Source organism: Lactuca virosa, chromosome 5 (genome assembly GCF_052849685.1).
Source record: "Lactuca virosa cultivar CGN04683 chromosome 5, Lactuca_virosa_CGN04683_v6, whole genome shotgun sequence".
Lineage (NCBI taxonomy): Eukaryota > Viridiplantae > Streptophyta > Magnoliopsida > Asterales > Asteraceae > Lactuca > Lactuca virosa.
In genome coordinates this window covers 332206931-332219231 of record NC_136430.1, presented here as the reverse complement: position 1 = coordinate 332219231, position 12301 = coordinate 332206931, and positions in this window count along the sequence as shown.

Genomic DNA, 12301 nt, shown 5'->3' with positions numbered 1-12301 from the left:
TTAACGAAAAAATGGCATGAAGTTAATATGCATGGATGAAGAGGGTGGAGAGTAGCTAGGGAAGAAGGCCAAGGTAGATGTTGGGATAAGGGTTAGAATAACTAATTGCAGGTTGCGATGGGTTTGTATGATGAATAACATAGTCCACTGCTTCAACGACAGCCATCAGAAACTCATAAGCCAGCTTCACCAATTGCATACACATTTCCATTTTCTTAATCATCATCATCATCATCTTCTTCTTTCTACATCATCATCATCTTCATTATATCTTTCTATATCATCAGCAGAAGCAGCATCATGATCACCATCCTGATCTTGTTTCTACATCATCATCATCTTAATTTCACTTAAGTCCTCAATCTCTCCCTAGTCCCTATAAATATCTCTCTCTAGATATATGTGAATGTACACAAGCAAGCTTCGTGTATTATTTAGTATTTATAATATATGGCACTCGTCAAAGTAACTGCAATTTTCTTTAATATGGCTTTTCGAACCTTGAATGGACATCATAAGTATGTATAACGCACACAACACACATATCAACACATAAAGATGTGACATAATATTATATAGAACATGGTGGAAACGGCCAAGAATATCTCATTATTCCTCCATATTCATGATCAGATAACTCTAAAATAAATGATACTTATAAATATCAAATTAATTTGTTTATGTTACACTTGTCCCGAATAAATAATAATGTTTTCTTCATTAGGAACTTTAATTGGATGTTGAATTAATTAATTTGTCTCTTAGCAAATTTATTACAATATATTAATGAATGAGATTGATTGTTAATCTTTCGTCTTAGTTTTGTTGTGTTAAAAAGTATTAAAAGTACATTATTCTTATTAGACAAAAATCATAATTATATGTAATTCTCTCTCTATATTCGATAGGTCTCATCTCATGTTAGATCAAGAATCTTTATCAGTGTCCTATAATATACCTCCATACTGAAATAAGGCGGAATATCATGGAGTCACAAACGTCATTAGGGGAAACTTGTTGGGTTAATAACTAACCGATGTTGAAGCCCTCTATGGCTCTCCATGATTAGGCCACCTTCGTTTATTGTGACAATGGGTATATATGTTTATCTATCATGTGTCGAGTAACCCTCTTCAACACCAATTAAGAAAAAATATTGAACTGAACATCTATTTTGCTCCCAAAAAAATTGCTATTGATCAAGTTCGTGTGCTCCACATTTTGCTTCCTTCTACCAATATGGTGAGTGGTGACATCCTCATCAAAGCCCAAATGTCTACCATGTCTGTTATTCCTAGAATTTAGATTGAATTTGAGCGGTCAACCACCTCTTGTTTAAATTATGGGATGTATTAGAAGTTTATCCTTATTAGACAAAAAAATATTTTATATGTAATTATCTCTTATATTTGGGGGATCTCAATTCCTGATAGATCGGGATTCTTTATCTTTATTTTATATATACCTCTATATTAAAATATAACGGATTCCTGTTAGATAAAAAATTAACTTTAAAAATTAAGTATTTTTATTGAATTGTATGTTACCTTAAAGATTATCTAAAACTCGAGGATGTGACGTTGATTAGAATATAATTTAACTTGTGTGACTTGTTGTCTACAAAATAATAGTGTCGTGTGTGACAGCTACAAAAATGTGGACAACCTTCTTTTTGAGTTGGAGATATTAATGAATATGTCACTAGCCTTAATTACAGGAGTGCCACCTATTTGGTCTTTAATATTTTGTGCTAGAAAGAATAGTGTTTGAAAGTCAATAAACGTTATTTAATTTTCTTGTGTTAGAAGTTAGAACGCATCCCCAGCTTGAAAATCAATATTTTAATATTTTTCACGTTTTAATTTGTTTTTAAACGGCAAATAATTATATATTTTTCTCATCTTCTTAGGATTGAACCCAATACCTCCTAGTTAGTTGTTAGTTTAAACCTCCATGTTAGCCAAATGGCTAGCCCCAACTTGTTTTTCATGTTTAATGGTAAATATATTAATATTTTTCATTTCTTAACGGTAACAATGTATATTTTTAATTGTTGGTTATCTTAAAGTTAAACATGTTAGGTTTGAATTCTAGGAGCTTCTTGTTTAATTTTCAACTTAGTTGTGGCTCAAAGCGAGGTTGTATCCTACAATTAGTTTTACTGTTTTGACAGCATAATATAAACAAATACTAACGGATCTAAATTTGGCCCCAAGCCGTCGTGGGATTATGGGTCTTCGCCCATCTTGCTTGCGGATCTGTATAATATCATTTGGATAAAGATTTCCCTTGATATTAGATGTCTGTCAATATCACTGGTATTTAAAGATGTAATAAGTTCGGGAAAAATGACCTTGGAGTAGGTCTTACATCACACCAAAATTTAGAAAATTTTGACAGCACAAAGACCTAACAGACTGAAAGTTCAAGGTCTTAACATAAACAGGAAATTTATACTAGAGTCTATACATAGACCTAAGCTATATCCAAAAGACAGAGTAGAGTAGGCTCTACTCGCGAGGGGAGTTGTTTTGGTTGGTACTTGACCCAGCCCTAGATTCAGCCAACTGCTGTTTCGTTTCCCATACACGCCTTTGCAGAACCACTTGGTTCTGACGAAGATCCCTAACTTCAGATTGGCAGGCATTAAGCTCTACCTGTAAGGCATCAGTGCAAGTCCTTTCTAAGTTCTGGTCATCGGTCAGATGACGTAGACGAACTGTGTTGACTCCGGAGTTTGCACGGATCTCCATGACTTGGTCGAAGTTTGCTCTTCCCTGCTCAACATTGCGAGCAACGCGTTGCACCAAGATAGGAAGGATTTTGTCTGCTGAGCCTCCCTCGTTCAAGTTATAGTAACTCCGATCTTCGTTGTAGGGAAGTGGTTGTCCCTGTTCGTGGCTCCACCTGCCCAAGTTCACCGCCTATAGAAGCGTCGGGCCTTGAAAAGTCGAACGAGGGTTAGGATTTTCAACAACTTGGGGTGGATTATAGACCTCAGGGTCTAAGTCCGAGTCTTCTTGGAAATCTTCCTCGTTCTCTTCATCAGAATTCTCCTCGGGGTCTTCTTCTGCTGGGACCACCGGGTTTTCTTCTTTGGGCTCTGCATCAAGCCATCCACCATGCCCTTGATCAGGAAAGTACGGGTCGCCAGGGATATGAAATCCAGCCATGTTATCTAAGCGAGAAAGGGGTGTAAGAAACATATTATAGACGTATTACTTAAGATAATTATAGGATAATCCTTACTAGTTACTCCAATACTTGCGTAGTGCATACCAGTCATATGTAACCAAAATAAAGTAGACCTTCGAATAAGTGACCCTAACTCTAAGTCCACAACCAAACAAGGAACGGGAAGTAAAGCAAAGATCACAGATTCTAAGTCTATGACACCTTAGTCACATATAACCTAAGCGTATCCACTCAGCAACTATTGACATACTAGTAAAGACATTTTAGTTTGCACATAAGTAATTATAGTAACACACAATTATCCTATAGTATTTTAAGTTTATGTTATGTTCTAAAGTTTTCATTATAGTAGTGTTGGTAAGTTTTTAGACTTGCTGCAACACCACAACCATTCCTAGGCACATGCTAATCACTTCTCGGAAAGATATAGTTGATCAGGCTATATCACTCCCAGATCTGATTATATGTCCCCAAGCCTACTTGTGATGTCCAACAACCGCAATACTTTTGTTCTGTTCTAGTATAACACTGATCCTAGTATGAATGCTTGTATGAATACTTTACTAAAATATTTTATTATTTTAAAAGTATCAATTCTTGGTCAGAGTGTTTTTAATCCCGATGTGTTTATAGTTGTATATCTTTTATGGGTTGATATACTCAATTCACTATAAACAAAGCTCTGATACCAATCTGTCACACCCCCAAACCAGAATGGCGGAAACATTCGGAGGCGGAGGACGTCATGTACAGTATCATAACAATGCACAATAGTAAAACAAGCAACAACATCATCCATTGCATTAATAATATAATTTAATACAAGTGTGTTTTGTGTAAAGTTTGAAAGACACCAAAATATGAATCAAAATAAAAGACGAGTCTTGAACATGCTCCGTCTTCTCAAAACCTGGTCATCGGTACCTGTCTACTGGTGACCTGAGAATACAAGTTATTTTGAAAGAGTAGATCAACATTTAAGCTGGTGAGTTCATAAGTAATTTTGTGTCAATTGTTTGCATTAGTTTGATGAAAATGTTTGTAAGTGTTTGATGTAAATGTTTGTATGTGTTTGATGTAAATGTTTGTATACCTCCTAGAAAATCATATATTTTCTACTAAAATGGAAAGTAGCCTTCTACCATAACCCGACTGTTTTGTATGTTTGTTCTTTTGTAAAAATGAATGTTTTCCCAAGGATATGACTATCATTACCAGAAAATAGTTTACATTACCTTTTATGTGAGAAGATCACTATATGAATGAAATGGGAAAATGAAGATGTACAATAGTATTGTATAAAGTAACTACAGATGTACTAACTACCTTAAAACCAATATGCTTAATTAAGGTAAAATGTGATGATGTTATAACCATACTTAATTGACTAGTATAAAACACGACGATCAAAAGACGTCGAAATGGTATGACATTGGTCACCCGTAGACCTGCAGGTCCCACTATAGCTAGCAGCAAGGTGTAGGATGGTCAATCCCGTATAGATCTATACACAAACTCACGCTCTCCCTCTAGGAGACTCTGGTTACAAAACGTGACACAACAGTATATTGCCAATGTCATGAAGTAGTGGCTCACATTAATGTTATCTTGTTCTTGTATTAGTATAGTATGTTCCTTCTGTTCTAGTTATAGTATGTTCCTTCTGTTCTAGTTATAGTATGTTTGAACTGACTCATGTATGAACTGACTCTTGTAAGTTTCACTTTTCTAGAAATAGTAAGTAGTAATCCTCTAAACTATACCTATTATAGTTTACTAGTACTATTGTTTGAATGACTGATCATGTTTGTACACCTTTGCTACCCAAAGGTATCGAACTGATTGGAAGAACTTTTATATCTACATACATATACATAATATATAACTAAGATTTAAACGACACTCGAACAAACAACCGATACCCTAAGTCTACAACCAAACAAGGAACAGGAAATAAAGCGAGTTATCAGTCCTAAGCCCTTTCAACCTTATTTATATAACTATATCTATATAGACATGATTTTGACAATATATAAGTTTAAAAGAGTTTTGTAAAACGATAAATAGTTTATCATATAAAAAGAGTTTTAACCATTTGAATGGTTATTGATGACTTGATGTCAGTTTCTAAAATGATTTGAAACAGTTTGTTTGATAACACAGTTTTGAAGTCTAAGAAATCCTTTTGTTTGATAGATATAAATCACATGTGATTGATACTATAACTATATTGTTTTCTACTTGTATTCCCCTCCCCCATAAAAGCATTTAAAAACATTAAAAGATAAGTTTAGGGGTATGAACTCGCCTGTAGTGAGTGATTCGAATGAAAGATCGATATAGGATGCTAAGTATGCCAAGTGAAGTCTCGAGTACAAACGGATCCTACTAAGCATATAATGACACATATATGTATACAGTTAGTGTATATAACAACTAATCATGTAAGGGAACAACCTTAGATACTACGAAACACTTGTAATGAAGTGTTACAATCATATATGATTGTATGAAAGGGTGTTCACGTGTGGCAACCCGAAACTTTTTCCTTTCCATTATGCAATTTCCGTTAATGAAATTTGAATTTTATTAATCTTCCGTTGAACCTTTGATTTAGAAAGATCATCTGGTATTATATAATTAAACTTATATATGCAAGTCAGAACCAAAATCGCGCGAAACTCGAATTATCCTCGAAAATCATCATGTTCACGGCCTGACTGGAGTTCACGGCTGTAAACCTGTTTACGGCCGTAAACTCGTTTGCTGCCAGCGTCGGGTGGACCCCACCCACCGACCTCAAAACCCCTATAAATATGAGACCCCCACCCTCATTTGAACACCTTTGACCGGAAACTCTCTCTTTCTCTCTCTAAAACTATTGACCGTAAACTCCTAGAAGGCCTCCAATCTTCGAGGAAAAACCGAGAAACACCGTTTAGAGTTATTTCGGGGCATCTGGAACACATTTCTCTTCGAAATCAGCACTCTTGTTCTTGAGTTTACGGCCCATCTTCAAAGACCGTAAACCCAGTTACGACCCATCTTCAAAGACCGTAAACCCGTTTACGGCCCATCTTCAAAGACCGTAAACCCGTTTACGGCCCATCTTCAAAGACCGTAAACCCAGTTCACGGCTGTAAACTCTTTACGGCCGCAAACTCTTCCTAAGTGGTGAAAGCTCGTTTTCTCGATTCAAGCAGGTTCCGGTAACTTTCCTTAACCGAAAACAAGTGTTTCTCCAACACTTTATCTAACGAAATCGCTAATTTAGATACATATATGTATTTATTTGATAATAGGATTCCGTTAAGTGCCACGTACAACAACTCGAGGATCTTCATTTCAGTCAACGTTTTAACACAACAACAGTGAGTTCATACCCCTACACTTTTACTGGTTTTAAAACGTTTTCAGGGGGAGTATACAAGCTAAACCATAAATGCTTTTGTAAATTAATACAAAGAGCATTTAACAAATATAAAACTCATGCAATTCTCATACTTTTACCCTTTTGTACTATGTTGAGCATAAGGGAAGTTTTACAACTTATCACTAAATTGCATATTTTTCCGGACTCGATATTCACTACGCTATACATGCAAACTATAATCGGTATAGTTTGGGATTTTCGAAAACATAACAAGTACAGAAACTGTCACTACTAAGCATATATGACAGATTTAGTTATAGTTTACATCACAACATGATCATGGCATTCATAACTGAAATTGTCACTACATACAGTATACATACGAATATCACTACGGTATAACGCTACAACACTACATGTAAACTAGATTGTACGATACTGTGAGGCTCTACTTCAACACTGTACCCTTAGGTGTACAGGGATAAATCCTATCATAGTATAACCAGAGTCTCCTGGAGGGAGAGCGTGAGATTTGTGAATAGATCTATTCGGGACTGACAATCCCACAGCTGAACTGCTAGCTACAGTTAGGCGGGCACGCCTGGGGTGAACAAATGTCATTTAGCTTAACGCCTGAAGAACGTTATAAAGGTCTCTAGTCATTCAAGTATGGTTATACGACTTACAATATGTATAAATCACCTTTAGTTTGCAAGTTGGCACTCTTCAACAGTTTTATTTATACTAAATAGAACTAATACACACTACAACTGGAGAATTTCCAGGGTTTTCAAACAGAACCGATCATACAATGGTTTCACGTACGAAATACTTATACATCATGATTAGCATTCACTAGTCACATGAAGTATTATTTACGCATATCACTACAGTTTTCAGTAACGAATATTCATGGTTTTATACAGGATTTAAAACACTACATTTTCACTAAAGAAAATATCGGATTTTCTTGAAACTATACGAACACCTTTACAAGCTCATCAACAAGTTTTCATTACAAAATACCACTTATGAACTCATCAGCTTTATGCTGATATTCTTTCAAACTGCTTGTATTCTCAGGAAATCAGTAGACAGGTACACCTTGGATTTAGAGAAGTCGGAGCAATAAGAGTCTTGTTTTTATATTTTTACATACTTTGATGTAATTAAGACAAGTTTCAAACTGATGTAAACATTTTTTATGTATCCATTGTACTGGTTGTGTTGCTATGTTTCCTATTATTCATTGGTTGTGATGCTAAACATGACGTCTTCCACCCCGGAACGTTTCCGCCCTTCTGGTTTCGGGATGTGACAGATTGGTATCAGAGCCCTTGTTTATAGCGAACTAAGTATACCGAACCTTACATGGTATACAACTATAAACACTAAGGGGCCTAAGTGCTCTAAACTAAAAGTATATTTTCGAAATATAAGGTATTTTGTAACAAGTATACTAGTATGCATACATAACAGAACCAGATTCATAGATAGAATGAAACAAAAGTATTTGGATGTTGGGACACTGCGGTTAAACCCGGGCAGTTATGTAATCATGTCTAGGGTCAATATAGCCCGATCAACTATATTCATTCGAGACATGACCAACATGTGCTTGGGAGTAACTGTGGTGTTACAGCAAGCCTAAAACTTACCAAGAACAAAACCATCCTACATAAAATACTGTAGGAGTATTTTAGCTAGAGCCAAATTCAGTATACAGATTCATTCCAAGTGTCGATACCACTTTCTTCTCAAGTGATAACTTACTTGCGTTAATAACCTTTCTGTGCTTATCGCTCGGTAGTATACTTTTATTATCAGGATGGGATATATCTTGTTTTATATATCTCGAGGACTTACCATCCTGTTCTTCCTGATTGTTTCTAGAACAAGATGCCTCTCCGACCAAGACCCATCAGAAGAAACAACGACACTCCACCACCACCACCGCCCCTTCAGTTCGACCCCGTCATGTTCCAGGCAGCAGTTACCGCCGCTGTAACCGCAACAATGGCACAAGTGAACTCTGGTGGGGCTGGAGGTGGAACCGACCCCCAGCGACAAGACGGAAGTCAGGGACATCAAAAGGAGTGTTCCTACAATGACTTCATGACCGCAAAATCCAAGCCCTTCGACGGGAATGGAGGTGTTATCGCTCTAACTCGATGGTTCGAGAAGATCGAATCCATCTTCGAAATTTGCGCCTGTTCCGAAGCCAACAAGGTGAAGTTCGCCGCCTGCACCTTCACCGACAGGGCCTTGACCTGGTGGAATGGTCGAGTCAAAACCCTAACCCTGCCAGTGGCTAATGCCATGGGTTGGGAAAGATTGAAGGAACTCATGCTTGCGGAATACTACTCGAGGGGCGAAGTGCAAAAGTTGGAGCACGAACTCTGGAACTTGAAGATGAAGGGTTCCGACATCGCTGCCTACACCGCTAGATTCTATGATCTGGCTCTCCTCTGTCCGGGAATGGTCACCCCGGAAAGCAAGAAAATCGAGAGGTACATATGGGGACTGACCCAACCAACCAAAGGAAATGTCTTGGCTGCTAGACCGGTCACATTTGAGAGCGCCAAGGATATGGCACAGACTCTGATCGACCATGGGATTGATCTGGATGAGGCATCGGTGGTCGCCGAGCCACAAAAAGAGAGTGGCGAGAAGAAGAAGAAATTTTGGAACAAACGCAAGGGCCAGTCTCCTCAGGAACCCTCCAAGAAGCAACAAATAGTGGCAGTTCATGCTGCTACTACTCCTACTGCTACTCCAACTGTCGTTCCAACCACCCAAGCTCCTACCGGTGGTTATGCAGGGAAGCTACCTCTATGCAAAAAGTGTAACTTTCTGTTGGATATAGTCTCTAAGTCCATAACTATATTTGGTATGTACTTGACCCGACCCGGCATGGTCCATTTGGGTTGCACTTCACCCGAACAATTTATGGATAATCTTTTGAGAATAGTATAAGTTATGATTTATTAATATATTATAAGTTCTAATATATTAATAAAAAATCATATTATTTAATTAGTATTGATCTATAATTAATCTAGGATTAATTTAGAGATCAAAAGTATGACTAATTAAATATGGGCTCTTGTATTTATATAGTGTGGGCTAATGCTTATTTGGAATGGGCTAGGCTTGCATGGAAAGTCCATGGATACTCCATGGAGCTTTAACCCATGGATCTCATGGAAATGAAAAGACATGGGTATTAGGGTTTACATGGATGTAACCCTAATCCACCACACTATATAAAGGAGGCTTTGGTTCTTGAAATTGCACTAGTTGATGTGTGAAAACTAAGAGGGCCGATTTCAAGAAGTTTGTGACTATTCTCTCAAGTTTCCAAGTTTGTGGTGATTTGTGACTTCCATTTGAGGCATCCACATTATTGGTGCTAGGCTCTCAAACTCCAAGCAATCAACTACTACTACAAGGTAAGTAATTCTACTAGTTTTATTTGATTCAAGTACCCCATGCCATGCTAGTTAGGATAAGAACCTTGGAAAAATAATTATTTGCATGTATCTTAGTCAAACATAGATCCAAGGTTTCTAGGGTTGCATGTACACTATAGGAGTGTTAGAATGCTCAAAAACCCATCACTTTCATCATCACGGGCCCTGCCGTGAGTTGAGTTGCAACAGCTGTGGAAGGAAGGGACACACAGCTCGATACTGCAAGGTGCCAACCCAACCAACCAACCAGGCCCCGGGAACGGGTGCTGATCAAGCTTGTTATGGATGTGGAGAGGCTGGGCACTTCAGGAGAAACTGCCCAAAGGAAACAACTGGTGGAGTCCATAACTAGTTCTTAAGTTATGGGCACTTCAAAAGCTCGTATCAAAATTTCAAGTTTTGTATATGTACTTACGATTCTTGAAATTTTTGATATGAACATTCATAAACATATTAGTTTAGAAGATCATAGAAATTATGTGCTAATAATTGATTAGATTAATTCTTGATCTTTATGTGTTTTAATGGAGTCCATAACTAGTTCTTAAGTTATGGATAACCAAAAGTCACATTTATAAATAACCATTAAAAGAACTCATAGGTTACAAAAAAATGAAGAGTCTTCATTTTTAATAACCATTAACTCATAAGTTATGAGAAATGAAAAGTTTTGAAAGTTTACAAAACTTGCCCTCAAGTTTTGGAACATGTAAAGTCATATTAAAAACTTTAGTTCCAACCCCTAGAATTTTAAAAGTTAAAATTCAACCCTTATACTTTATAATATTATAAGTTTAATAATATTTATATATGTATAAGATCAAGTCGTCTTACCGCTAGTACGCCTCATTCACGAAGCCGATCTATAAGGGGGGTATAAGGTTGTTGCCTATAAAACGACAACTTAATGGGTGTCCACTCTCACCCACCGCTTCCTTGATCGGTGGAGGGTCGTTAGCCGAACGGGTAGGACAAGGACTTATAAATTCTCATTAAAAGTATAATGATAATACTAAAGTAACTAAACTTTATTGAATTCCCAATCTTAGTTATTTTAGGAAAATGTGAATAAGGTGCTAATCCATGAAATTACACTTTACACTTTGTTTAAGTCGTTAGTGGAGCGTGTGTGGTTAACCGACACACTAACATGAACTTAACAAGGTAGGTAAAGGGTGACTTAATGTTTATCATAGTATCGATGGAGCGTGTGTGGTTAACCGGCACATCGATTGAGGGGTAATACATTAAGGGTACCAAGTAATTTGCATGGTTACTTCACACCTTGTTTTGTGATCCTCGGCATCCCAGTCACAAAACTTGAAGGGCACACTCGAGATTGAAACATGCCATTGAAGAAAGTTCAATGAATCTCAAAGAATCTAGGAGTTTCTAAACCAATTAAAACCTAATTAAATATTTCGTTTTTCATGGTGGAAATTAGTGAATCGTCATTCACCTACCTTCAAATATCTTATAGCTTAGATTACGGCATCCCTCTTCTAAGTTATAAAATATTGTGTTGGGTCCTAGCCTTAATATTACATTTGGGTGTTTTGTTAAGGACTATCTCTATATCTAATCTAATCTATTCCCTCTACTTTTCAGATGTCTTCCAATAACAATGCTTCTGGCTCAAACCCTACTAGCTCATTCTCTCTCATGAATCTTTGTGGGAGAGTCATCTTTGATGGGTCCAACTTTACAGATTGGATCAGAAACATCAGGATGGTCACTCGGTATGAGAACAAAGAATATGTTCTCGACAAGGAGCTGAAGGTACCCGAGCCAACTGCTACTCCTGAAGAGCTTGCTGAATATGAGGTACATGAAAGAGATGCTACAAAAGTGGCATGCATCATGATGGCCACCATGACAGCCGAGCTCCAAAAGTCCTATGAGGACTATTATCCTTTTGAGATGCACCAGGACTTGATGGACCGCTACCATCAAAGTGCTCGTCAAGAGCGATATGAAATAATCTCCTCCATGATAACAACCCGAATGAAGGATGGTGAACCCATCATGGGCCACATGCAGAAAATGCAAAGGTATGTGGACCGTTTACTGAAGCTGAATGTGAACTTCCCTGAGGAGTTAGCAATAGACATCATTTTGCACTCCTTGCCATCGTGTTATGATCAATTCCGCATGACATATCACATGAACAAGGAAGAAGTCACCCTCAGCAAACTTCAAGGACTCTTGAAGACCGCCGAAAGTGGTCTAAAGGGTAAGGTGGTTGTTACTACTCCTACTC